Source organism: Coptis chinensis, chromosome 3 (genome assembly GCF_015680905.1).
Source record: "Coptis chinensis isolate HL-2020 chromosome 3, ASM1568090v1, whole genome shotgun sequence".
NCBI lineage: Eukaryota > Viridiplantae > Streptophyta > Magnoliopsida > Ranunculales > Ranunculaceae > Coptis > Coptis chinensis.
In genome coordinates, this window is record NC_141458.1 from 104394657 (window position 1) to 104418549 (window position 23893).

General features: G+C 36.7%; 1 long non-coding RNA gene and 1 pseudogene across 2 annotated transcripts in view; one reads left to right on the plus strand and one right to left on the minus strand.

Annotated features, from left to right (window-relative positions):
- The window catches only part of LOC147512449 (uncharacterized), an 87464-nt gene that overhangs the window by 14220 nt on the left and 49351 nt on the right, over positions 1-23893 (minus strand). The gene's annotated exons all lie outside the window — the stretch shown is intronic.
- LOC147512451 (DEAD-box ATP-dependent RNA helicase 17-like) lies at positions 18002-22191 on the plus strand (annotated as a pseudogene). The gene is made up of 6 exons (XR_015214946.1): positions 18002-18102; positions 18210-18577; positions 18657-18733; positions 18812-19054; positions 20719-20966; positions 21692-22191. The product of XR_015214946.1 is annotated as a DEAD-box ATP-dependent RNA helicase 17-like (transcript).

Consider the following 23893-nt stretch of genomic DNA (forward strand, 5'->3'; position numbering starts at 1 on the left):
AAACAGATATGAACAATAAATGTTCACACCTAAAACAGATATGAATATTGATTGTTCATACCTATGAACAATCCGTGTTCATACCCAAAAAAAAACATGAACCCAAAACAAATATGAACATTGATTGTTCATACCCAAAACATATATGAATAATAAATGTTCATACCCAAAACAGACATGAACAATGATTGTTCGTACCCAAAACATATATGAACAATAAATGTTCATACCCAAAACATATATGAACATGATTGTTCATTTTTCGGGTAGCGCCGCAGGCGCGGTGAGGTCTCGTGGGCCGTAGGCACGGGCATACCCTAGTAAATGTACATATTAGGAATTCACTAAATAGCTTGAAATTCCATGGTGAAAATCCCATGGTTAACCCAGAGAGCTAACGTAGATTAATCTAATATCTCGAATTTACCAAAAGAGCATCGTATTCATTGACTGTTTACATAACATAATAGTTTTAAAATAATGTAATTTGAAACATGTAACTTAAAAGTACAATAATAACAAAACATGAAGGCCACCTAGCAACTGTAACCATAAAGACTGGGAGAGGTTACAAATTATCGATTTCCATTTCAAAGTCTAGTGAAAGTTCACATCAGAATTCCTTCCATGTTACTCGAGGCCTTTCTAGCAATCTTGAATTTGTTGGAGATGCTTTTATCGGCATGGTCGGCATTCACAACATATTGCTTGATGAAGAACTGAAGACCATTCCCTAGAGGTTCAAGCTCAGGGGTAACACCGACAGGTGTGAAGATATTCCAAACAGTAGCTTCTGGATTTTTAAAGTGAAAATCATTTAAATTTCTCACCTTGATTCAAATTAAAATAAGAAAGAGATGAATCCTGCCTCTCCAAATTTGTCAAATTGAAATTGCAATCAAAGTTAAAATAATTTCATTTTTATATATATAAAATTTAAAGAGAGAGAGGGGAAGAGAGTTTCGGTGGCTAACCTTGAGTGAGAGAGAGTGAGAGAAGCGAATGAGTTGAAGGTGGAACCGATAAAAGAAAACATAAATTTATTTGCCGGCAAAATTTTTTTAAAACAAAATGAAAAATTTGCAGTGGCAATAACTTTGACAATCAAACAGCAGCAAATTGTTACAAACCATGGTAAATGATATTTGCCACAGTATTATCAAACAGGTGCAAATTTAAATTTGCCAATAGTTATTTGCAATTGTCACCTAACAAATTTCCCATTGGCAAATGGTGACAAAATTTGCATTTACCACAGCTCCTATCAAACACAACCTTAGGGTGTGTTTGTTAACTGGCAAATGAGGGTGGCTAATTGTAATTTCCTACTAGAAGTACTATTTGCCAGTGTTTGGGTGTATTTAACGGCCCTGGCAAATACTATTTGAAATTAGTCGGCAAATCAAATTATCCCACTAGAAGTGGGAAAATAGAAAACACCTCCCCCCAAAGTTGAATTAGTCACCCGGTATTTTCCCACTATGGTAGGAAAATCGAAACAATTCTTCCTCTCGATCTCTCTTTCTCACTGCCGCCTCTCAACAACTCGCTCTCTTCTCAGGTATTCTCTCTCGCTCTCATCTCTCATCTCTCACCTCTTATCTCTCATCTCTCTTTCTCTCAATCTCTGTCTCACATTTTAAAAACAATCCTGGCATAATTAATTAACAAGATTTAGACCTTTCTGACAATTCTGTGTGCCGTACGTGCCATTGTTGGACACATTCCAGTTTTGATTCTCACCTCTTGGGTATGTTGTTATTGGTAGGAGTCGTATTTGTATACAAACTAGTTTGTTAGGCATGGACATTCTAATAATTGAGGCTGTTGGAAGGTTTTGAACGTACCTAGTCAGAGTAGGTGTACTGTTCAATATCTTTCAGCACAATTGAAGATTGCTGCTAACATGTCTTGATGCTTGGTATGCCCATTCTTATACGCAATTCTTGACTACACTTCTAAGTGTAATATAAGAAATTTATGTTAGTTGTAATCTATAAGCCTTGCCATGCCTTTCTGGTAGTCCCCACGACTTCAAAGTGGTAACATCAGCTGCTGTATTGTACATAGCACCTTTTGATAGCCAAAAAGTGCTTTTTGATCTAACTGTAAAACAGCGGTCGGGTTTGTCATTTCGTTCACATTTCAATAAAATTGCAAAATATTTCATCTCAATGATTTTAATAAGTTTTGTTGTTTGATAAGTTCATTTTATTCTTCCTAGAACTCATAGACAAGTCTAATAGAAGAAAACTTGATCCCTAACATGTAGGGCTCATCTCTAAGCTCATACATGCTAGCAAGTGGAACCAAAGCAATGACTTATCTTTAAGCTCATCACTTTGATCCCTAACTAGACACTACACCAACTATCATTTTGGGATATGATGTAGGTCTAGTTGTTCTTCCTAAACAACTTACCAAACCAACAATGAAGATTTTCCCTCACATGAGTTTTATTAACTCCCCAAACGGATATAATTCTCACTCGGACAGAGTTTCCGCTCTGAGATCACATAACTAAAGTTTTATTCTAATTAACAGAAAATAAAACTGAATTAAAAATATTTTAATTAAAAATTGGAAATTAAATTCTTCATTACACTAGGAAAGCAGTAAACTACTCTACTCCTACTGATGGAATGCTAACCATTCCATGAGAAAAACTAAAACTAGACCCTTCTATTTATAGTTGAATGGCCCGATCGTGGATCGAATCTCTAAATCTGATCCAACGGTGAGATTTGATCACTATTCAACTTTTTGACTTTAAGGAATAGTAATCACTATTTGACACTATTCAACATTATTTGACACTATTTGGAACTATTCATCTTTTGACTTTACAAAAAGTTAAATAATAAAAAATCTAAAATATCTACGCCGTCTTCGATGAATAGTGACGTGCTTGGCTTTATCTCTAATTTCAAACCATATGTCCATTTTGTAAAAGCAATATACCATTGTGTAGAGTTTTCTGCGCTGATCATTTTGACAGGTCATATGCTTTAATCGGAGTTAGGAGACGAAAGATGTCACCATTTGAACTTTCTACTGCTTTTCGGACTGTTACAAGTCAGTTTGACCAAGTCTTGACCCGAACATGACTCCTTTGGCTAGCTCAAGAACTCAAGTTTGGATTCTTCAACTTGTTTCATGGTTTTCTGAGTCCATGAGCTTTGCTGGCAGATTGGAGCTTTAAATGAGCTGATACTGAAGATTTCAAGTCCAAGCTTTATTCGGCTGTATTTCATGCTAAAACGCAGGTTCTGTGTGTATTTTATCGTTGACTATTGAAACCTGTGAAAACATGAAAATACAATTAATTTACATTTATTAAACACATAATTGACCCAAATGTAATGTCTTTGCGGGGTTTAAAACACAATTTTGGGTACTTATCACTCTTCACTTATTTCTTGATCTCCTTCTTGCAGAAATTTGACTCAGGTGTCTTGTTGTCCATTACAATCTTGTTTCTGAATTTCCAAATTGACACCATGCCTGACAGTATAGCCGCTACCCACAAATGCTTGATAATAGTGCTATGCCCATCACACATCTTAACTGCCTCTTTGAGATTGTAGAAATTGTTACTGAACCCAAGGCATTCAGCCACCCGATCCCACACTTTCCTTGCACAAACACAATCCCAAAGTAGATGTTGTAGCGACTCCTCACAGGGACACCCCATGTAACACTTAGACACCAACTTGATGCCCCTCCTTTGCATTCCTTTGTCTATAGCAGCACAGTCACTACAAAGTTTCCATACTATTCCAGCTGGTTTGGGATGAATATATTAATTCCACACTAACTTGTACCACCACACCTTATTTTGTTTGGTTATGTTTTCTTCGAAATTTCTTAATAACTACACTTCCATTGGATGTAGATAGTAGATAATTAGTCAGAATATGACTGATCATATCATAACGGTTTGAACTGTCTTTTTTAGACAGGATTGAGAGTACTGCAAATTCTTGTGGATAAGCAAACACATTTTTAGATATATTTTGTTCTACAATAGTACACTAAAGTATAGAGAACTTGGGCAAAAATATACTGAGGTGCAAAATAGTTGATTAATATTGGCAGTTAGTGTAACGATGATAAAAAGCAAGATAAAGATTTGGTCTCCACTTTATATTTTTCTCAGTAGGTTCACGGAGGCTCACTACTACGCGAGTGCATAACTTGACATATATGAATTGTTTTGTATATATGTTTAATCAAGTTACCGAATATAAGCGTCCCCTCATATATCAAGATCATTGTCAGTTTGCAACACACAAGGAGATGAACAAAATTGCTCATTTGCTCCCCTATAAACATGCTTTCTATTTCCTCTGCATTCGTCCCCTATAATATTTCCTCTGCATTGTTCATGCATGTATGTTTGTATCAATTTGTTTGTTTCGTTAATTGAGTACATGAATTTGTATATTTCATTAATTTTTTTTTTTTGAGATATTGTAGAATGATTACCGAACGTCAGCATAGGTTAGTGGCGTTTCTACTTATAATTACAAGTGCATATATGATGATGACATGGTGGTATAGGAGAATGTATATGGGGAGGTATAGGCCTAGGCGTAGGGCTCCCCCCGCTCTTATTAGAGGTCCTCGTAGGAATTGGGATCAAGTGCGGAGAACTGTATTGGGTAGGATGTATACAAGCGGCGGATTACGCCCACGAAAGCAATTAAGGATGAGACGATCAATGTTTCGCCGCCGCTTGTGCACTTTCGTTTGCATGGTCATGGTCTACGTGAAAGCGGACATGTTACATTGGAAGAGCAAGTTGCCCTATTTCTCAACACTTTTTGGGCATGACATGTAATCGAATGAAACATTTCAATTCTTCCGTTCGGGGAGAAACAGTTCACTGTTATTTCCATCTTGTGTTGGATGCAATCCTTTGTTTATTCAGAGAGTTAGTAACAAATGCTACCGCTGATAACTCTCCTCCCGAGTGTACCAACACACATTATTGGCATTGTTATTTTAAGGTCAGTCAACTTTTTAGAAAATGGATAGGATCATTCTGATTTCAATGTTTAATAGTTCAATAAATATTTATGAAGTTTTTTATGTTAGGATGTTGTGGATGCGATTGATGGTACACACTTTTCAATCAATTTACCACTAGCGCAACATGCTAGGTATCGTAACAGGAAAGGTGTCGTGACCCAAAATGTGTTAGTAGCTTGCATATTTGACATGAGGTTCACATACGTGCTAGTAGGGTGGGAGGGATCGGCACACGATGGACAGTTATTGAGGAGTGTTATGGCTCGTCCTGGGCATAAGCTTACTGTTCCAAATGGCAAGTACTATCTTACGGATGCTGGATTTGCTTTAGTGCCAGGGTTCCTCACGCCTTACCGTGGTGTACGGTACCATCTTAGAGAGATCGGTGAAGTTCAACCTCAAAATCATAAAGAACAATATAATTTTCGCCATTCATATTTGCATACTGTTGTTGAAAGGACAATCGGTCTCTTGAAGAAGCGATTTGCCTATCTAAGGCATGCAGTTTTCCACGATGTCAAAACACACATAAAGGTTATCCTTGCCTGTTGTGCATTGCACAACTTCTTGCGAGAAGAAGATCCTGATAATACATTGAGTGATGAGGAGCTCACTGATGATGAGGAAGAGGCTGACAACTCTCTGAATGCTCCAAATATGAATATTGATATGCAGTCAAGCATTGGGTGGACTAATTTTAGGGATGAGTTGTCAATTGCAATGTGGGCAGATTACGAGTGATGTAATAGATATTATGATTATATGAGTAATGTTTTTGTAGTAGACTTATGATTTTATTAGATTGTTTTTGTAATAGACACTATTATGTTTCAACTACTTATAATGTTTTATTCATATGCAATCTTTCTTATTTGTTACCTTGATATGTTAATATACTATGTTCTTTGTTGGTAATTGCTTCAAACTAGGTATGGCTGGAAAACAGAAAGAAGTTGTGAAAACAAGATCGCCCCAAGTTAGATGGTATCCCAACATGGAAGCCATCTTGGTAGAGGTGTTGTTAGAGGAGTTAGCTACTGGGGGGAAGAGGGCCGATAATGGGTGGAGGAAAGAGAGCTTGAAGCGTCTTGCATGATGAGATCAATCTGGCGACTTGGAATGAATTTGGTTTCAGACAATGTCAGGTCAAGGTTGAAAACAATGAGACTTGCTTGGCAAGTTGCGAAACATGCAGTTGATGCTAGTGGGTTTGGTTTGTCTTTCAACAAAGAGACCAAGAGAATTGATGCAGATGAGAATGCATGGGAAAGTTATGTAAAGGTAATAAAATAATCTTATTTTTTTATTAGGATTTGGTTTTGGATGTCATATTAATTGGTATATTGTGGGATTTAGGCTCATCCGTTGGCAAAAACTCTCAGGCAGAAATCGTTTCCTTACTATGACGAATGTTGTCTCATTTTTGGGACTGATTATGCAACTAGAGAAGGGGGCAATAGTGGGTTCGATGATGACATGGTGGATGGAGGTAAGTTGATTAGATGTAAATAGAGTTGAATTTTGTGTGTCTAACTAGTTTTGAAATTAACTTTTTGTTTCAACTTTTTGTTTAGATGATTCTAGGCAAACCCAAGGAGATGGGGGTGACGATTCTGATGCTGGTGAGTCCTCAACTTTTGGTACTCCCTCGATGCTAGTGGGGATACTTCTCAAACCGAGAGTGCTCCTAGAAACACTACACCTCATGCTAAGAAGACTAGGAAGTCTCGATTCTTTGAGGATATACCCAACCCCTTCGTTTAAGGTGTTAATCAAGCGATTGGCGAAAATTGCCGAGGCCCCTCAAACCGGAAACCAGAAGAAGAAGTAGACCAAATAGATTTGTTGAAGGAGGCTTTGCAATCTCTTCCTGATATGAATCCTGAGCTTTTCTTAAGGTCGCTTGACTTGCTAGTCGAGAATGATAGGCTTATTAAGGTCTTCTTGGGCCTTAAAGAGGATATTAAGGCTTCATGGTTGTTTAGGAGGCTAGAACAAGCAGGGCGTTGATGCCACATTATTTTTTGGTTTATTTCTATGTTTGAACTATATGTGTTTGTGGTATTGTTGTTAAGTGGTAGACCGATATATTATTGTTAAGTGACATTGTTGTTACTTTTGGATATTTTATTGTGTGTGCTTATTGAGTCTCTCTGTGTGTGTAGTGGGCTGGTGTAGGTGGTGTGTGGTGGAGTTGTGGTGGAGTGGTGGTGTAGGTGTAGGTGTAGGTGGAGCGTTCAAGGGAAACACTCCAAAACACATTTACATTTAAGTTGAGTTGTATTGTCTTTAATTTTATTTAATTTGTATTTTATTTAATATTTTGTTATACTTCATTGAGTTTGAAAAAAAAAAAAAAAAAAAAAAAAACTATCTCCAAAAAGTTGAAATATCATTTGTCATTGGAGAAAAACCATGTAAACAAACACTGGCAAAACTGACAAATCTTATATTTTCCCATTATAAATTTTTGCAAACAAACACTAACAAACTGAAATTTTCTCACTAGAGATTTGCCTGGCAGATCTATAGTGGGCAAATACTGGCAAATCTTATATTTTCCCAGTAGAAGTTTGCTAGTTAACAAACACACCCTTAGGGGCTATTTGTTTTTTTTGGGTTAAGTTATAAGAGGGTCTTATAAGACACAAGAGGGTCTTATAAGATGGTCTTATAAAGTGGTTTGTTTTTCATTTTAAGTTCCTCTTATAAGCACTTGTAAAAATAGAAAAAACAAATACATGACATCCTATAGATGGTTATTTGACAAATATAACCCTGCTTTACACCACATTTAACTTAAATAGATTAATTTGAAACAAACGTATAGTTTGATTTTCGATTTCAAATCAATTTTGATAATTAGAATATCAATTTTAGGAAACTACCTTAATTGGCGGCGGTAGTGGTGGTGGTGGTAGTGGTAGTGGTAGTGGAGGTGATGATATTTGTCTTAATAACACGTGGTGGTGGTGGTGGTGGTGATAGTGGAAGTGGTGGATGTTTTAATAGCACGGTGGTGGTGGTGTACGGTGATAGTCTTAATAGTACGGTGGTGGTGGTGGTGGTGGTGGTGGCGGCAATGGAGGTGATGATATTGGTCTTAATAGCACGGTGGTAGTGATGGTGGTGGTGGTGGTAGTGGAAGTGGTGGTGGTCTTAATAGCACGGTGGTGGTGGTAGTGGTGGTGGAGGTGATGATGGTAGTGGTAGTGGTGGTAGTGGCGGCAGTGGTGGTGGTGGTGGTGGTGGTGGTGGCTAGGGCAATGGAGTTATTTGGAAAAGAAGATAATGAAAATGGAAGAAGAGAGAAATAAAACTAGGGGTATATGGATGGGGGTGTTTGAGTCATTTTTCAAGTTATAATACTTATAGAATTGAAGTAGATCTAATTTTGGTACTTATATAATTGGAGCCTCTTATAAGACATTTATAGTAGAATGCCTCTTATAAAAGGTAAAAAACAAACCAAAAAAATGTCCAAAATCACTATGCCACATCTTATAAGAGGTTATAAGACCTCAAGGTCTTATAAGATAGCAGGTGTCGACTAGCAAAGTCGGTAAAACCTTTGGGTGATGATACCAGAGGTCTGGGGCTCGAACCCCGCCAGCATCAAAGAGTTACTGATCTCATTTTAAAACAGGCTTGCCAATCAAAAAAAAAAAAAGGTCTTATAAGATTCAAAAACAAATGGCCCCTTAGATAGTTAGGTAGTTACCGACTTGTTTGCAACTGTTTAATATTGTTTGCTTTTGATTTTTTTTTTCTTGGTTTATTTTTGCACCTGTGACATTGCCACTGTCGCGTGGTTTTGTTCCTTAATAATTTGCGATTTCCCACCTAGAATTGCACTGTTGCATCCATGACTTTGGATGGAAATATGGAATCCGTATGTGCATTCTAATTTCTAATGCTCTTTCGGGGAGTTGAAGTGCTTTTTTAATTTATTGTCATTTCCTTTCATACACTCTAGGTTATAGTGTTTTCAGAAAATTCTACAAGAAGAAATTGAATTAATCCACCCGGAGCCCCTTTTCAAAAAATGGAAATGGAAATGAGTCCCAATTTGGTTTTCTATATTTTAGTTATAATCATAGTTTAGTTAAGGATTCGGAATTCCGACAATTCCAAAAACTTGAAGTCGAAATTCTACTTTACTCAGACTAAATTTTTAAATTTACATTTTTCAAGCCATAATTATGCCATATTCTGACTAAAATGCAAAATTTATGTTCTTCGGGCCTATACTGTCATTTCACTTTGTTAAAAAACTGAAATATTCAATAGAATATTCCAAGACTCAACTCCGTTCGAAATCACAAACTATATTGTCATTATAATATCCATGTTTACCTCATACTATATGAGAACTCTACTAAGAGCATCTCTAGGTGGTGGTAGTATACTCTTCAAATTTGAAGAAATTTTTTGGAGAATCTGGTCTCAAATTTCGACCAATTCTAGGTGGTCGCAAATTCCATTAGCAAAAAACAACCCACGTGACATTACCACTGTCGCACGACAGTTGGAGTGTCGCAAGTACAATTCCAAAACAACCCACGCGACATTAGGAGTGGCGCGCAACTATTCCAAAAAAAAAAACACGCGACATTAGTGGTGGCGCAAGCGATGCATCTTCATCGACGTGGTATTGGTCAAAGTCAAAAAAAAATTTGGGCAACATTTGCAATAGCGCGCGACATTACCAATGTCGCTCCGCATCCGCATCCAAATTGCCAAATTTGCAAATAAGATTGCGAACAAGCAGGTGATGCGACCGAATTTGAGGCCACCTAGAGATGGAATTCCGATAAATTCTGAAGTTTTTCTTCAAATTTGAAGAATTTGACAGGTTATATACTACCACCTAGAGATGCTCTAACATTTTAATAATTAACTAATATGGTACATATTTCTTTATTATTTTTTTAATTAAAAAAAACAAAAAGAAAAAACCAAACAAAACAATGAAACAACTGAATCTTCAAATAAAACAATCACAATGCAAGTCCAATGGCTACACACACAATCACCCCCTCCTCAGTGCCCCCCTGAGCCCCTAATAGTCAAGCTTTTCTTTTGCTTTGTAAATGTAATGTGTATTAACTGTATGAAATATGTTAATTAAGTATCTCCATTCTACTTAGTCTTAGGTATCAAACAGAAAGTGGTACATAGAATTAGAGTCCATTTGCCTTCTGTGTTATTAATGTGGTGAGCATGAAGAACATCACTTGCAACACCTTTTATGGGATTGCGGGGTGAGACAAAGCATATGATAGGGTTATATACTAAAAGCATTACTTTTGTAATAACTCTAATTTTTTATATTTTGAATGAGAATTATATGGGCAAATGTTATGCATATTATATATGTTATTAATTATATGCATGCGTCTAATACTTTATGTTGTAGATGATATGGTGTGTGGTGACACACAGAAGATCATATCATCAGTATCTTATAAAGTATAAGTAAACGTTCACAACCTAGATGGATTTGGACAAACCATTAGTACGGTTGTAGTATAACTGTATTAGTCTATCTTGACTCTGGGGATTACACTAGTATACTTTGTGTGTATTGAACAGGACCAAGTGAGGTTGTTTATCTTTATACTGACTATATAAGAGAACAAACACTTCTGTTATTATGGATACTTGTCCTCTTAATCCAGATATAATAACGGGCACTTACGTGCATTGTACATTGCTTTAAATCATCAATGAGTGAGATTCATTTGTGAATCAACAAACTGGATAGATTGGGTAATGGCATTGTATGTAAGGTGTGCTATTGATTATAGAAGGAATCCGTGACCCGCAGAAAGTCGAGTTGATGATGTCCCCTTGAGGAGCTCATAAGGATTGTTATGTAAACCTTGCAGGTGGATTTATTCCGACATGACAATGAGGTTGAGTGGTACTACTCAAGGACATAAGAAGTTGATTAATGTAGTTGTCAGTAACTTGACTTAATCAATGGGCATTCGATATCTTAACACGGGGAGATCAACGAGTATATAATATGGAGCCCATAAACGTAATACACATAATTTAGGATTATGGCAGTAGTGCAACAATGGCCTTTAGTGGAATAAGTCATTTGTTGACAGACTTGGGCTGTGTGTTCCGGGCGAACATGAGAAGCCCAAGCCCGTCAGGAGACCTAACCCTAATTTCTCCTCATGGTCCCTGTTGTAGCCTATATAAAGAAACCCTATTTCTCTTGGCCGAAATTACTAAGTGATTGCTCAAGAAAAGTGAGTTCCAAATTCGGTTCCAACTTTGTGAGTAAGAGAGGCAAAGAGAGAAAGAAAGGGCTGGTAGATCGTTGCCTACACAACGTCCATTCTAAGGATAGGAATACAACAGAAGATCAAGAGGTTGCTGATTCGAATTCTCAGATAAATCACATCTGATAAAAAAAAGTATGATTTCTATCCAAAATCGTGAGAACTCTTTATTCCGCTGCGCATGGGTTTTCACGGTTTGTAGTAAATCATTACATGAAACCATAACGGTTCCTACAGCATGCATTTGGGATTGGCTTTATGAATTTTATGCATTCAATAGTGCGCCTATTCTTTTCAACAATATGCGGTTATGGTAATTAAATTCAACAAGCTAGTTCCTTTAAAATGACCTTTGGGTGTGTTTGGCAACTGGGATTTTAGGGTGGAATTCATAATATATTTATGAAAATTAAGAGTCACCATGTTTGGCAACTTTTTTTTTGCATTGGAATGGAAATCTCAAATCCTCAAAATCAATGAATTATAATTATATAAGTTTCTATCGAGGGAAGAAACTTGAGATTTTCATATATTTAGAAATTTTAACTATTTGAAATTGTAAGTCTTGGAATTATATTTTCAATTCTAATTCCAAAGGAAAACTTCCAGATAGACTTTTTGAGGAGTTGTCATTCTGGATACAATGGTGGATTTATATATTCCGTGGCGGGGGTACAAAATGTCTTGGTTTCTTATTTTTCTATTGACTTGACAAATTGAGTCTGCACTTAGATATTTCTTTGACTCTCTCGGTAGAGTTGAAAGAACAAACACTTTGACTTCTTCTACCATACGCAGTCATTTGTTGGTGCCAAAATACACATGTCCTTTAGGTAGATCATGTACGTTTTTTGTAGTTTTGCACGATATCAGGATAATTGCTAGACACAATTTGTTTTATTAGATCATCCCCCTATGATATATCTGGAATTTTTTATCCAGTTTACTTCTTCCCATTCGTTGATTGATATCACTGACAATTTGCTTAAGAGCATTGTCTTTCCACCAAATAATTTCTCACTTGAATTCTGAATGGTGATCGAATTGCATTAGATCTCTTAATGTCTTATCCACTGCTTTGAAAATGTTTTTATTATTCATTGGTGCCTCATACCACACAACCAAATCCGTTTCTTTAATTTAGCTTGGCCAAATGTGTTCCTAAACTGATATCGCAACATGGATTCCTCATCTGTGCTAATTGGAAGTTTGAAGCTCATGATGATGATCCTATTGCTCATGATGAGATAGAACCTATTGATATAGAAGATGCAGATGAAGTGCATGAACCACCACCTGAGTAAGCAGAAGTGCATCCTCCTGAGCCACAAGAAGATAAGGTAAGGAGATTTGACAAAGAAAGACTAGCTTTAACCAGGTATCCACCACATACGTATGTTTTACTATCTGATGGTGGAAAACATATGTACTATCAAGAGGCTCTTGAAGGTACAGACAAAGAGAAGTGGTTGAAGGTCATGCATGATGAGATGGATTATTTGCATAAGAATCACACTTATGAGTTAGTTGAGAAATCGAAAGGAAGAAAATTCTCAAGAATAAGTAGATCTACAAAGTCAAGCATAAGGAGAATAATCCACAACCAAGGCACAAAGCTCGCCTTGTTGTGAAGGGATTCAGTCAAAGAAAAGGTATTGACTTTGATGAAATTTTATCTCATGTAGGTGAGATAACTTCTATTAGGGTGGTATTGGGTCTGACCGCAAGTATGAACCTAGAGGTTGAGCAACTAGATGTTAAGACAACTTTTTTTCATGGAGACCTTGAAGAAGATGTCTACATGGACCAGCTAGAGGGTTTGAGGTCAAAGGCAATGAGCACCTAGTATGCAAGCTGATAAAGAGTTTGTATGGGTTGAAGCAGGCACCGAGACAGTGGTACATAAAGTTTGATTCCTTTATGGTGAAGCATGGCTACAAGAAGTCCACTTCCGATCATTGTGTGTTTGTTCAGAAATTTCCAGATAGGGATTTCATAGTGCTTTTGTTGTATGTGGATGATATGTTGATAGTTGACCTGAACATCAACAAGATATCCAAGCTGAAGAAAGACTTAAGTAAGTCCTTTGAGATAAAGGATTTGGGTCAAGTAAAGCAGATACTTGGGATGCGGATCACTTGTGACAGAAAGAGTGGGAAATTGTGGCTTTCTCAAGAAAGCTACATTGAGAAGGTGTTTAAGAGATTCAACATGGATCAAGCGAAGCCAGTCAGCTGTCCTCTTGGTGGCCAGTTCCACATGACCAAAGAGATGTGTCCAAAGGGTGAGCATGAGCAGAGTCAAATGAAAAAGATTCCTTATACATCCGTAGTGGATAGCTTAATGTATGCAATGGTGTGTACAAGACTGGATATTGCTTTTGCCGTTGGTGTTGTAAGCCGATTTCTGTCAAATCCGGGTAATGAGCATTGAGAAGGTGTTAAGTGGATATTGAGATATCTCAAGGGCACTTCCAAAGCATGTTTGTGTTTTGGTGGAAGTAAGCCCTTACTTGAAGGCTACATTAATGCAGACATGGCAGGTGATGTTGACTCGATGAAGTCCACCTCTGGTTATCTGTTTACTTTTGCAGGAGAAGTAGTTTCTTGGCAATCTAAGTTGCAAAAGTGTGTTGCCCTCTCCACTACAGAAGTCGAGTATATTGTAACCACTGAGTGTTGCAAAGAGATGCTATGGATGAAAAGGTTCTTCGATGAACTAGGGCTAAAACAGAAACCGTTTGTAGTTCTATGTGACAGTCAGAGCGCCATCCATTTGAGCAAGAATCCAAGTTTTCATTTTAAATCCAAACATATACATGTGTGTTACCATTGGATTAGAGAAGAACTTGAAGACAAGCATTTGTGTATTGAAAAGATCCATACCGACAAGAACGGGTCGGATATGATGACCAAAGTCTTACCGAAAGGTAAGTTTGATGTTTGTTGTGCTACCGCCGGAATGGTAGCAGACTCCTCCTGTTGATTTAGGAATGCATGGAAGTAGCCCCCCTCACTGTTCGGGAGAGGGAGATTGTTGGAGTTATCCCTCACATGAGGATGAGGAAGAAGAGGAGAGAAATCAATACTGTTCGTGTGAAGAGGTCGAAGCGTGCGCGCGCGCTCAGATTGGTCTAGCCCAAGGCACGCCCGCGCCCTTGCCGTGAAAAGGAAGATAGTTTTTTTTTAAGCCTTTATAACACCTCGTGTTTTATTTCTTTTATTTTTCCTAATAATAATAATAATAGATAATAGATAAAATAAAATAGGATAAATGTTAGTGGAAATAGGAGACGTGGGTTTATGGGATAAACTTTCTTCCCTATTTCGGGGGTTTTGTTTTTAATGAAAGGAAAACAGAATAGAGTTTTCTCACGAGAGTTTAAGGAGAAAAAAACACAATGAGGGTTTATAAAAAAAAGATGAGAGTTTTCTTGAAAAGGTTTTGAAGCGAGGAAGATTATCTTTTTTGTGTGACAAGAGACGTCGGGCTTTCGGGGTTTCGCTTTCGAGAGCGATTCGGTTTTAAAGCGGTGAGTAGATATTTTATCTTTCAACGAACCAATATTTCTAAGTCCGTTTAAAAACTTTAATGCTGATATCGATAATCATTAATTACTTTTCGTTCAATTATTCGCCGGTGTTATTCTACATACCGCTCGTTAGTTTGCGATCTTGTGATCGACTTAGTCAGATCTTTGTGTAAACAAACTTAAGAAATAAAAAGATGATTTTGAATCAAATTTAATTATTGATATCGTTGGATATAAGCTTGTTCCATTTGGAGTTTGGGTAAGCCGATTTTATTGAGTTTTGGGTTGAGTTGTTGATGTAGATCAAGTTGATATGGATTGTTGTTTGAATGGGAGATTGGAACTATTAGGGTGATAAATGGTTCGTTTGGGTGTCTTTGTTGAAGCTCGGAAGAGCTTCAATGGTGACCAAACCTATCCGCATTTTGATTGTTTGGATTAGTTTTTGTTTGGATTTGGTTGGGAGATTGTTGTTGGGTTGAGGTGGATGTGTTGGTGGTGGAGTGGGTGATGGAGAGGGGACGATTGGAGCTCTATTGATGTCGATCTCGATTTTTCTGATATGATGGAATCATGAATGAATCGGTATAGGTAGGTGGGGTTTTTCGTGGGGATGAAAACCGCGGGGTTCTTTTTGGTTATAGCTGGCCTGGTGGTGGCTGTATAGGCGGTGGAGGCGTTGGTGGAAATTTGAGAGGAAGGAGATGAACAGTAACAAAATCGATTTGGGCTTGGGCCAAATCGTGATGGGCTCATATGTTTTAACCTTTGGATTTTATTTTTGGGCTTAAGTTTAGACTATGGGCCTTAGACTTTGGGCCTTTGGGTTAGAAGAGTTTGGGGATGGCTGACTTTGATATTGACGAGTGGACTTTGACTTTGACCAGGGTTGACTTTGACCAGTTGACCCAAATTTGACTTTTTATTAAATTATGATTCGGTCTATTAGGATAAGTCTAGGACTATTAGCATGTTTGACTTAGGCTAGGACCTTTCTAAATATACTTGTATGCGTGTATTTCTTGCTTTGTGATTTTTCGGTCTTTTTACGATACACAACGTTATGACACTTATACATCCATAAAATTAATAACGCGTAAACCAAAATTATTTGAATCAAGATATTCCTTCGTTCTCTGAAATAATATATACAATAAATTTCAATAATGCGTAAACAAGATTTACCGCACTCTTTTAGAACTCTCCACGCCTTAAGTTTTGGAATTTAGTTTTATGACTGTTGATGTCATATGTTAGGTGAGCATTTATTGAATGTGCCATAAATGACCCGTTAGCGTTATCTATGGGTATTCATTGAATGTGCCATGAATGACCCGGGTATTCATTGAATGTGCCATGAATGACCAGATTGTTTGGACTACCCTAGAGAGGAACTAAGATATTCGCCTTGCGGGTTAGTGGTATTAATTTGATTATACGAGTGTTTGGGTTTACTTTTGAATACATATAGGATATTTACATATGTTATATACAAGTTCTAACTTTCTTTTGCAGGAGGGTAGGACTTAATAATATTTTGTCTTGAGGACGGCGGGTCCTACCCTTATACAAAGAATGGATATTGGTAAGTATTAAGTCAAGTTTTTAGATATTAAACGCGAGTTATTAAAATAAGTTAATATAATGAAAGTTTTGCTTGGGAAGAAACTATGCCGGTTGAGAGATGACGGAACTACCTTTCTTCCCGGTGAGAATGATTAGGTTATGATAGAGTTAAAGTGTTAGTTGGATAAGAAAAGATTTGAATGTTTATATGTGGCTAGTCTACTCATACCAAAGAAATTCCATTTTTGTCAACCCATGTTTGCTTTGTTTTTAACGTGGGTGTGTTCTTGGGAACATAGGTGGAAGCGATGGAACCGCGGCGTTTGATTTGGGATTTTTGCCTGGAGCGATTGTTAGTTTTCTTTTAGGTCCGATTCTTATTGGAAGGATGTAATAACGTAGTTTTCTTTTCATATGACATGAGAATCGATGTTGAGGACACATTATTCTTAGAATGTTATATTGATGATTTTTATGGAAGATAGACTTGCATAAAGTAATAAAGAGAATTTTGGAGATTATTTTTGTTGTTAAGATTCTTTATGATGTGGGTTTTAGGTTTTGACATGTGTCAGATCCACCCCATCATAGCTTTGGTTTTTAGACAATTGAACCAAGTGATGTTTGAGATATTTATATTTCAAATATTCATTTTTTTTAATTGTTTAGAAATTCGGTTGTGAAATACTTTTCAGCTTGACCTCTTGAGGGTCTTGGCTTCGAAATTGGCCTTGCTAAGATGGCATTACATACCATGCCTATATTTGCAATTTCTATTTCTACAGTAACCACGAAATTGAAAGGGCGGTATAAAAACAGAAGTAAGGTTTTGGAAAACCTAAGTCACGAAATTGAAACCCAATTTTAAGAGCAATCAAGATTGAGAGAAAATCCTTGCAAAGAGAAAAACTTGTAAGGAGAGAGGAGTGATCTAGTAAGGTGGAGAGATTTGAGATGAGTGATTGTAATCTTTCTTCCCACGTTATAAAAGGATTAGCTTTTGTGGAAGTATGCACTATTGGCCGAACTACATTAAATCTTTGTGTTGTGGTATGTTATACTTTATTTGCATTATTATTTGTTGTTGATAGTTGTTTAGAGAGTTGGACATGCTAGGTTAGTCGTAGTGAAAGTTTAGATTTTGTCTGGAGATTGTATTTGGTTCAGGAGCAAATTATCTTAGTAGTGGGGATCGATTGGTATCGTTATTACCCAACAACCTTCACGCACGGGGAAAATAGGATTTAAGGATGAAAGTTCTAACTATCAACACAAAAATGTTATGGACAATACCTATAGAATACCATCAGTTTCTTAAAAGCAGGGCTGGAAGAGCTTGGTTTTTTAAAATGTTAAAAACACAGCTTTATTTGATGTATGTATATTCACTTATCCTGCAAGTTCATCACATTATTATGAAGGCACATCAATATAAAGCATTAGTTCCCTCTAATCTATTATGGCAATGTTCCAGTACATTTTAAGGAAATCGTTAATGTATACTTTTCTGATCACTTTCACTTCTATATGCTATGTCTTTTGACTTGAATTTGTTTATACAAAAATATCTATCCTTGTTGCAACACCTGGGCATCTTTTGGACCTCCTGAAGAATACAACATCTTTTGTGCATGCTAATTTGCGCTAGATAATTTTTGATGAAGCAGATAGGTATAATATGGTGTAGTGGCACACTACCTAGTGAACAACTACCCAAGATCAGGATAATTTCAGTTCATTTTAGTGCTAATCATATCTATGTGAACTTTCTGTTGCAGGATCCTGGAGTTGGGATACGGTAAAGAAATAGAATAGATACTTGGTTTTCTCGGTTCAAGAAAAGATGGAGGTGTTTCTAAAGAAAATGCTTTCTCAAAGGATTCTAAACCCCAAAGGCAGAACTTGCTGTTATCAGCAACCTAGAACGATAAAGTGAGTCATTTAGCTAAAATTAGTTTAGAAAATCCAGTTATGATTGGTATCGATGAGACCAAAGTTTCTACTGAGCTTTCCAAACGATCAGGTAAACTTCTTAAGTCGATCGGATCTGACGTGGATGATGGGTCAGAATTTATAGGCAAGCTTCCAAACTTTTCAGAGGCAGATTATAACCTACCAACTCAATTAATCCAGAGATATGTGAAAGGTACCTCTTTTCACAGAAAACGTTAATCGGTTAAGCTATAGCATGACGATGTTATTTGCTCTTATAATATTTTTATCAGTATCCTGTGGCTCACGGCTTGTAATTCTTCTATCCATTCTGAGAAATCTTAATGAAAGGGAAGCTGCCTCCCAAAAGGTAACTCAGACTCTTACTTGTCAGATTTATTCTCTTGACGCGTGCAGCTTGATTTAAGTTTTTTGCTTCTATACACAGGTTGTGGTGTTCTTTTCAACATGTGTAGATTTCTATCCAAAATTAGAATTGCACCAAAAGAAGGCTTTTAGGTTACATGGAAACATGGAACACGAGGGCAGGAGGACCGCATTTCAGGGTTTAAAACAGAGAAATCAGCTATACTGTTGTGCACAGATGTTGCTTCGAGGGGCTTAGATTTCCAAATGTTACATGTATTATCCAGTATGACTCCCCAGGGGAGGCTAGTGAATATGTGCATAGGTATCTTTAAACTGCCCTGTTTGGAATTGTCTTGCTTTGTTGAATTTTTTCTTAGTGAGCATATTTGGTTACTACTTTCTATCCTTTCTGAGATAAACAAAATAATTATTTTTCTCCGTCGTTTTATAATAAATTTTGATATATTAATGAAGCAATGCTGCATTAGGTTTATGGGTTTATTTCCCTCTCTATTATCTTGTGTTGCAAGTTAAAAGGTTCATTTTCTTCATATTTCACATCAGCTGTTGATAACATAAAATTCGTTGAATGATTTGGACATTCTTATTAATTTTTATTGATCTCATTAATTCTTCCATTGGAATAAATGTAAAATCCCAAACTTCGGCTTTTATGGTATTGATAGCAATATAATTTAATGGGCTTTGAAGGGGTTAAAGTGTTGGGTCCTTTTAGCATGAAGTTTGGACTGGGGATCGATTCAATTTGTTGGGCCAGGTTGACCCATTGATCCAAGGTAGTAGAATTCAAAAGAAGTTAGAAACACTCATTTTAGGTCGGATAATATCAGATGGGTTAATCCTCTTTGTTCATCATTTCTTATTCACCGAGAGAGGAAATGAGAGGGTCTAGAGTTCTCAACTGCTTAGACCAAGACACCTCATCAATTCAATATTCAAGAAGTAATGTGAAGAAAGAAACCAGTACGTATAGTTATGTATTGTTTGAGTGTAACACATAGGTCATATCATTTTGATGTACCATGTTTGAATGTATTCTTATGATTAAGATGAAAAGATCATTAGTTGATATACCATGTTCCTATACTGATTTGGTATGAATTAGGTGTAAGTCAGATTAGTGTATCACTCATTCTTGCTGTAAGATATATGTAAATGTGCTTTTGACCTTGTTTATTACTTTGTAGAGTTTATTTGGTTGGATTCTATGTAAATGCTGATTTTTATTTTGAAATTGTTGTTTGAGATGATCCATTTATTGAATAGTAGGTTTCAATTATGTATTGCCATATTGTTAGTATTATTTGTTATACCTAAATTGAAGATAAGTATGAATGTGTTGTTTCTCATTTCATTGATGATTTGTTTTGTAGTGCATGAGTTATGACATATACTTATGTGAATTGATGTAATGAAATTCTACTTCTTCTGTGTTGGTTTGGTTTTAATTACTCGTGCTACTACTTTTAAGTCCCGTTGTAATTATATCTGATGTTGTAAGTGGCGACCCTATTAATATGATATTGTATTTGTTATTTATGGGTTCTATTCCCTTGAAAGTTATTTAGACATGCTTGTAGAGTTGACTTGCTGGGCCGTGGTTTTACGCCCTTACAGATTTTTGTAGGTGTTTTATACTTGATCATGCGGAGAGACAGTTGGGGCATTGTTCGGTTAGAATTTATCTTTGGACACTAGAATTTTTTATATATTTGTTAGTGATTCACATGTATTTGACTTATTGTAATGATTCATTTTGTAAGCCAGCTACTTGACTGCTCTGGCACTTGTCAAGACGGTTAAGTAGCTGGGTTCTCCGTTCTCCTACTCATTATATCTTGGGATGGTCAGCTAGGATATAGTGGGTTTGGGGGTGTTACAATAAAGGTCAGGGTGATTTTCTCATATAAAACTCTCAAATGTTCCCACAATTACAGAGTAGGAAGAACTGCCCGTATGTTACAGAGTAGGAAGAACTGCCTGCTTAGGGGAAAAGGGAGACACTTTGATTTTTTTACAACCAGTTGAAGTGGATTATTTGCAAGACTTGCAGAAACATGGTGTATCACGGACAGAGTATCCCCTACTCATGGTCTTAGACAGTTTTCCTTTGTCCAATCAGAGGCATCATATCAAGAAGTTTATTTCGATAGAGAGGCATCCATGGGTGGTTACCTCTTCAGAAGTCACTTGAATCCTTTATGTCATCAGAGGTATGGTAAACCTTTATATGTCATTCTTGTTACTTTGATAAGTTGGGTTGGTTGTGGACTCTCCATTACTAACCGTGCTAGCCGTTCAATGGCGTGTGGTCTTAGCTTTGACAACTTGTCGTCATCATTGTGGATCTGTTTGGCCTCAATAGAATTTGTATTACTTAGATCGCTACACAGTTTTGAAAGTCCGGGACAAGTAGTTGTATCTCCTGAACAAAATTAGTTTGTTGATTGTTTAGTGCTTTTATTTATTTATGTATTTAATGTTTAAAGATTAAAAGTCTTCTGTAAATTTATAGTTTTAAATCAAACTTATATTTTTAATATAAAAGGCCATATGTAAATATGATTGGGTAAATTAAAGGGAAAATATTCAAGCAATTTAATTCCATCTTTAAATTTACAAAGTCTGATTGAAGTTTTCCAAAATTTAATTGATAATAGAATAGCTTAACTTTATAATAGACAGAAACTAGAAAATTAATTGACTAATGGGAAAAAAGTATGTGAAACTGAGTCATTTATATCAAGATATCGGGGTTTGGAGCTTCAATTGCTCCTCAGGTCTTTCCATAGGACCATTGGGTCTATGCGTGACTATGTATGTACCTTCTTAATTTTTTTTACAGATGTGTCCTGACATGCAGTTATGTGTGTGCACCTTATTGAATTTCATATACTTCATTCCCCACATTTTGTGAAGTCTCTGATTTTTATTTCAGTCAAAGCTAAAGCAGCAGGCAAAAGATGTATTTTGCTCTTGGGTTTGAGCTTACACTGCTCATCGTGATGAGTTAAACAGGATTTTTATGGTTAAGAAACTTCACTTGGGACATGTGGCAAAAAGTTTTGGGCTAAAAGACCAACCATCATTGGTTGGGGGATCGTTTCAAACGCAATTCAAGAAGAGAAAGAAGGAGCAGAAGCAGCGAGGGCTAATGAAAAGAAGGAAATCGTTAGGAAAACATGAACGCTGATAATACCAGGTACTGACCATTGCTTCTATTAGTTAAGTGTATGGCGCCAAAACCAGTCCACCATCTGATTAGGCACTAGATGGTTCACCTTTTACACCCCTACAGGCAGACGCATGAATGGATTTTATTTGCATGGGTAATGATTTTCCACTAGTTCTCCGAGCAAATAGTTGGATGCTGTTGAGAGCTATATCTGGCCTTTTACACCTTTACAGGCAGACGTGTGAATGGTATTTATTTGCGTTGGTCAGGATTTTCCACCAGTTCCTTGAACAAATTGTTGGATGTTGTTGAGAGCTATAACTGAGCCTTTCATTACTTGGTCCGCTATTGGACTCTCTCTAGGGTTGCAGATTGCAAAAGGCCAAGTCCCACTGTAGCGGCAAAATATAATTATTTACTGCTGTGTCATTTGTGTTTTGTTTAGAAGATGTGTATTGAATAAAGAAAGAGTACTTTTGAGTGCCCAAATTTTGAACGTAGCATAAGACTACAGATTGAAGTGTGTTTTGCCCATAGTTCATCTGGTTTTGGACTTATTGGCTGTCTTCTGTAACGCTAGCTCCACTAACTTTGTTACTTTCCGTTATGAAGCATGTATTACTTAATTTCGATTTTTTCCTTCATATGAAGGCATCAAGGCCCACTATTGAATTTAACGGGCTGTTTATACACCACAAAGAAGTGTTTCGGGCGAACTATTTGAAGTGTTTACAGGATGGTGCTCCAGCCAAACTGTCTGGTGAGCCCGAGTGTACAAGACTACAAGTTTGGTTTTAAAAGCTTGAAATATTTACACGAAATTCACCTCTGAATGAAAACACCTTTTATGCCTAGTAAGAGCATCTCTAGGTGGGGGAGGCATCAAGTGTCATATTTGAGGCTAAATTTGTGGCTTGCATCGGCAAACAATGACCAACTCTAGGTGGTAGAAACAAATTTAGTTAATAGTGGGACCTATTTTTATTTTGAATATATTATTTTGGTTAAAAGTGGGTCTCATTAGTTTTTAAAATTATTAAAATTTTGTTTTGTCTAAAAAAAGTGGTGAGAGTTGCTTCAAAAAAAACCCCATGCGAGACTACTACTTTCACCACAAATTGAAAAAGTCAAAAAAATAACCCACGCAACACTCCCACGCGCCACATCCGCATATGAAAAAGCAAATTTGTCTCTACGGATGTGGCTAGACACTTGATGTCTCTATGTTTAATTACCTCCACCTAGAGATGGTTTTTGCCGAAATTCCGAATGGTGGAGGCAAATTGACAGTTGATGCCTCTACCTAGAGATGCTCTAAGAGGTATAAAGAGACCTTTTCGAGTTTTGGCTATGTTTGGTAATAAGAAAGTAGTATGCAGTTGTCTATTGAAATTTAAGAAAAAATGAAAGTTGATCTTTATAATAGTGTAGGATTCATGGGAGAAAACGTCTCAACATACTGTTAAGTGGGAGGGGAAACAAACAAGTTCCGTTGTCAGTAGAGAACTGGCTTTCAGTCTTTTGTGTTAACAGTTGAAACTTTAATACGGAGATAGTTAACTGCTAACTTTCTTTTTATGATTTTTTTTTCCTGATAAAGGTTATTATTGTTATTATTATTGTCTAATCTTACGTGCATTACATATTCCTAGCATATGATACAGAGTTTGGAGGAGAGTTCAACCAGAAAGACATTAGTGGCGTGAGAAAGGGTAGTAAATTCAGGGATTGGTTAGGAAAAGGATTTGCAAAAGCATGGGGGAATTGCATTATTGCAACTACAAAATATAGTGTATACACTAGAGTTGCAGAAAAGAACTTCTGCCCTTCTATATCATTTCATGGTGTAACACATTTGAATTTCGTTCGATGCAAAGAACATTTTAACCCGCCCTGTTGGGTGTTTATTTCTTAATTAAGCTCCCCACTCGATCATACATCGAATATAATGCATGATATGGTTTA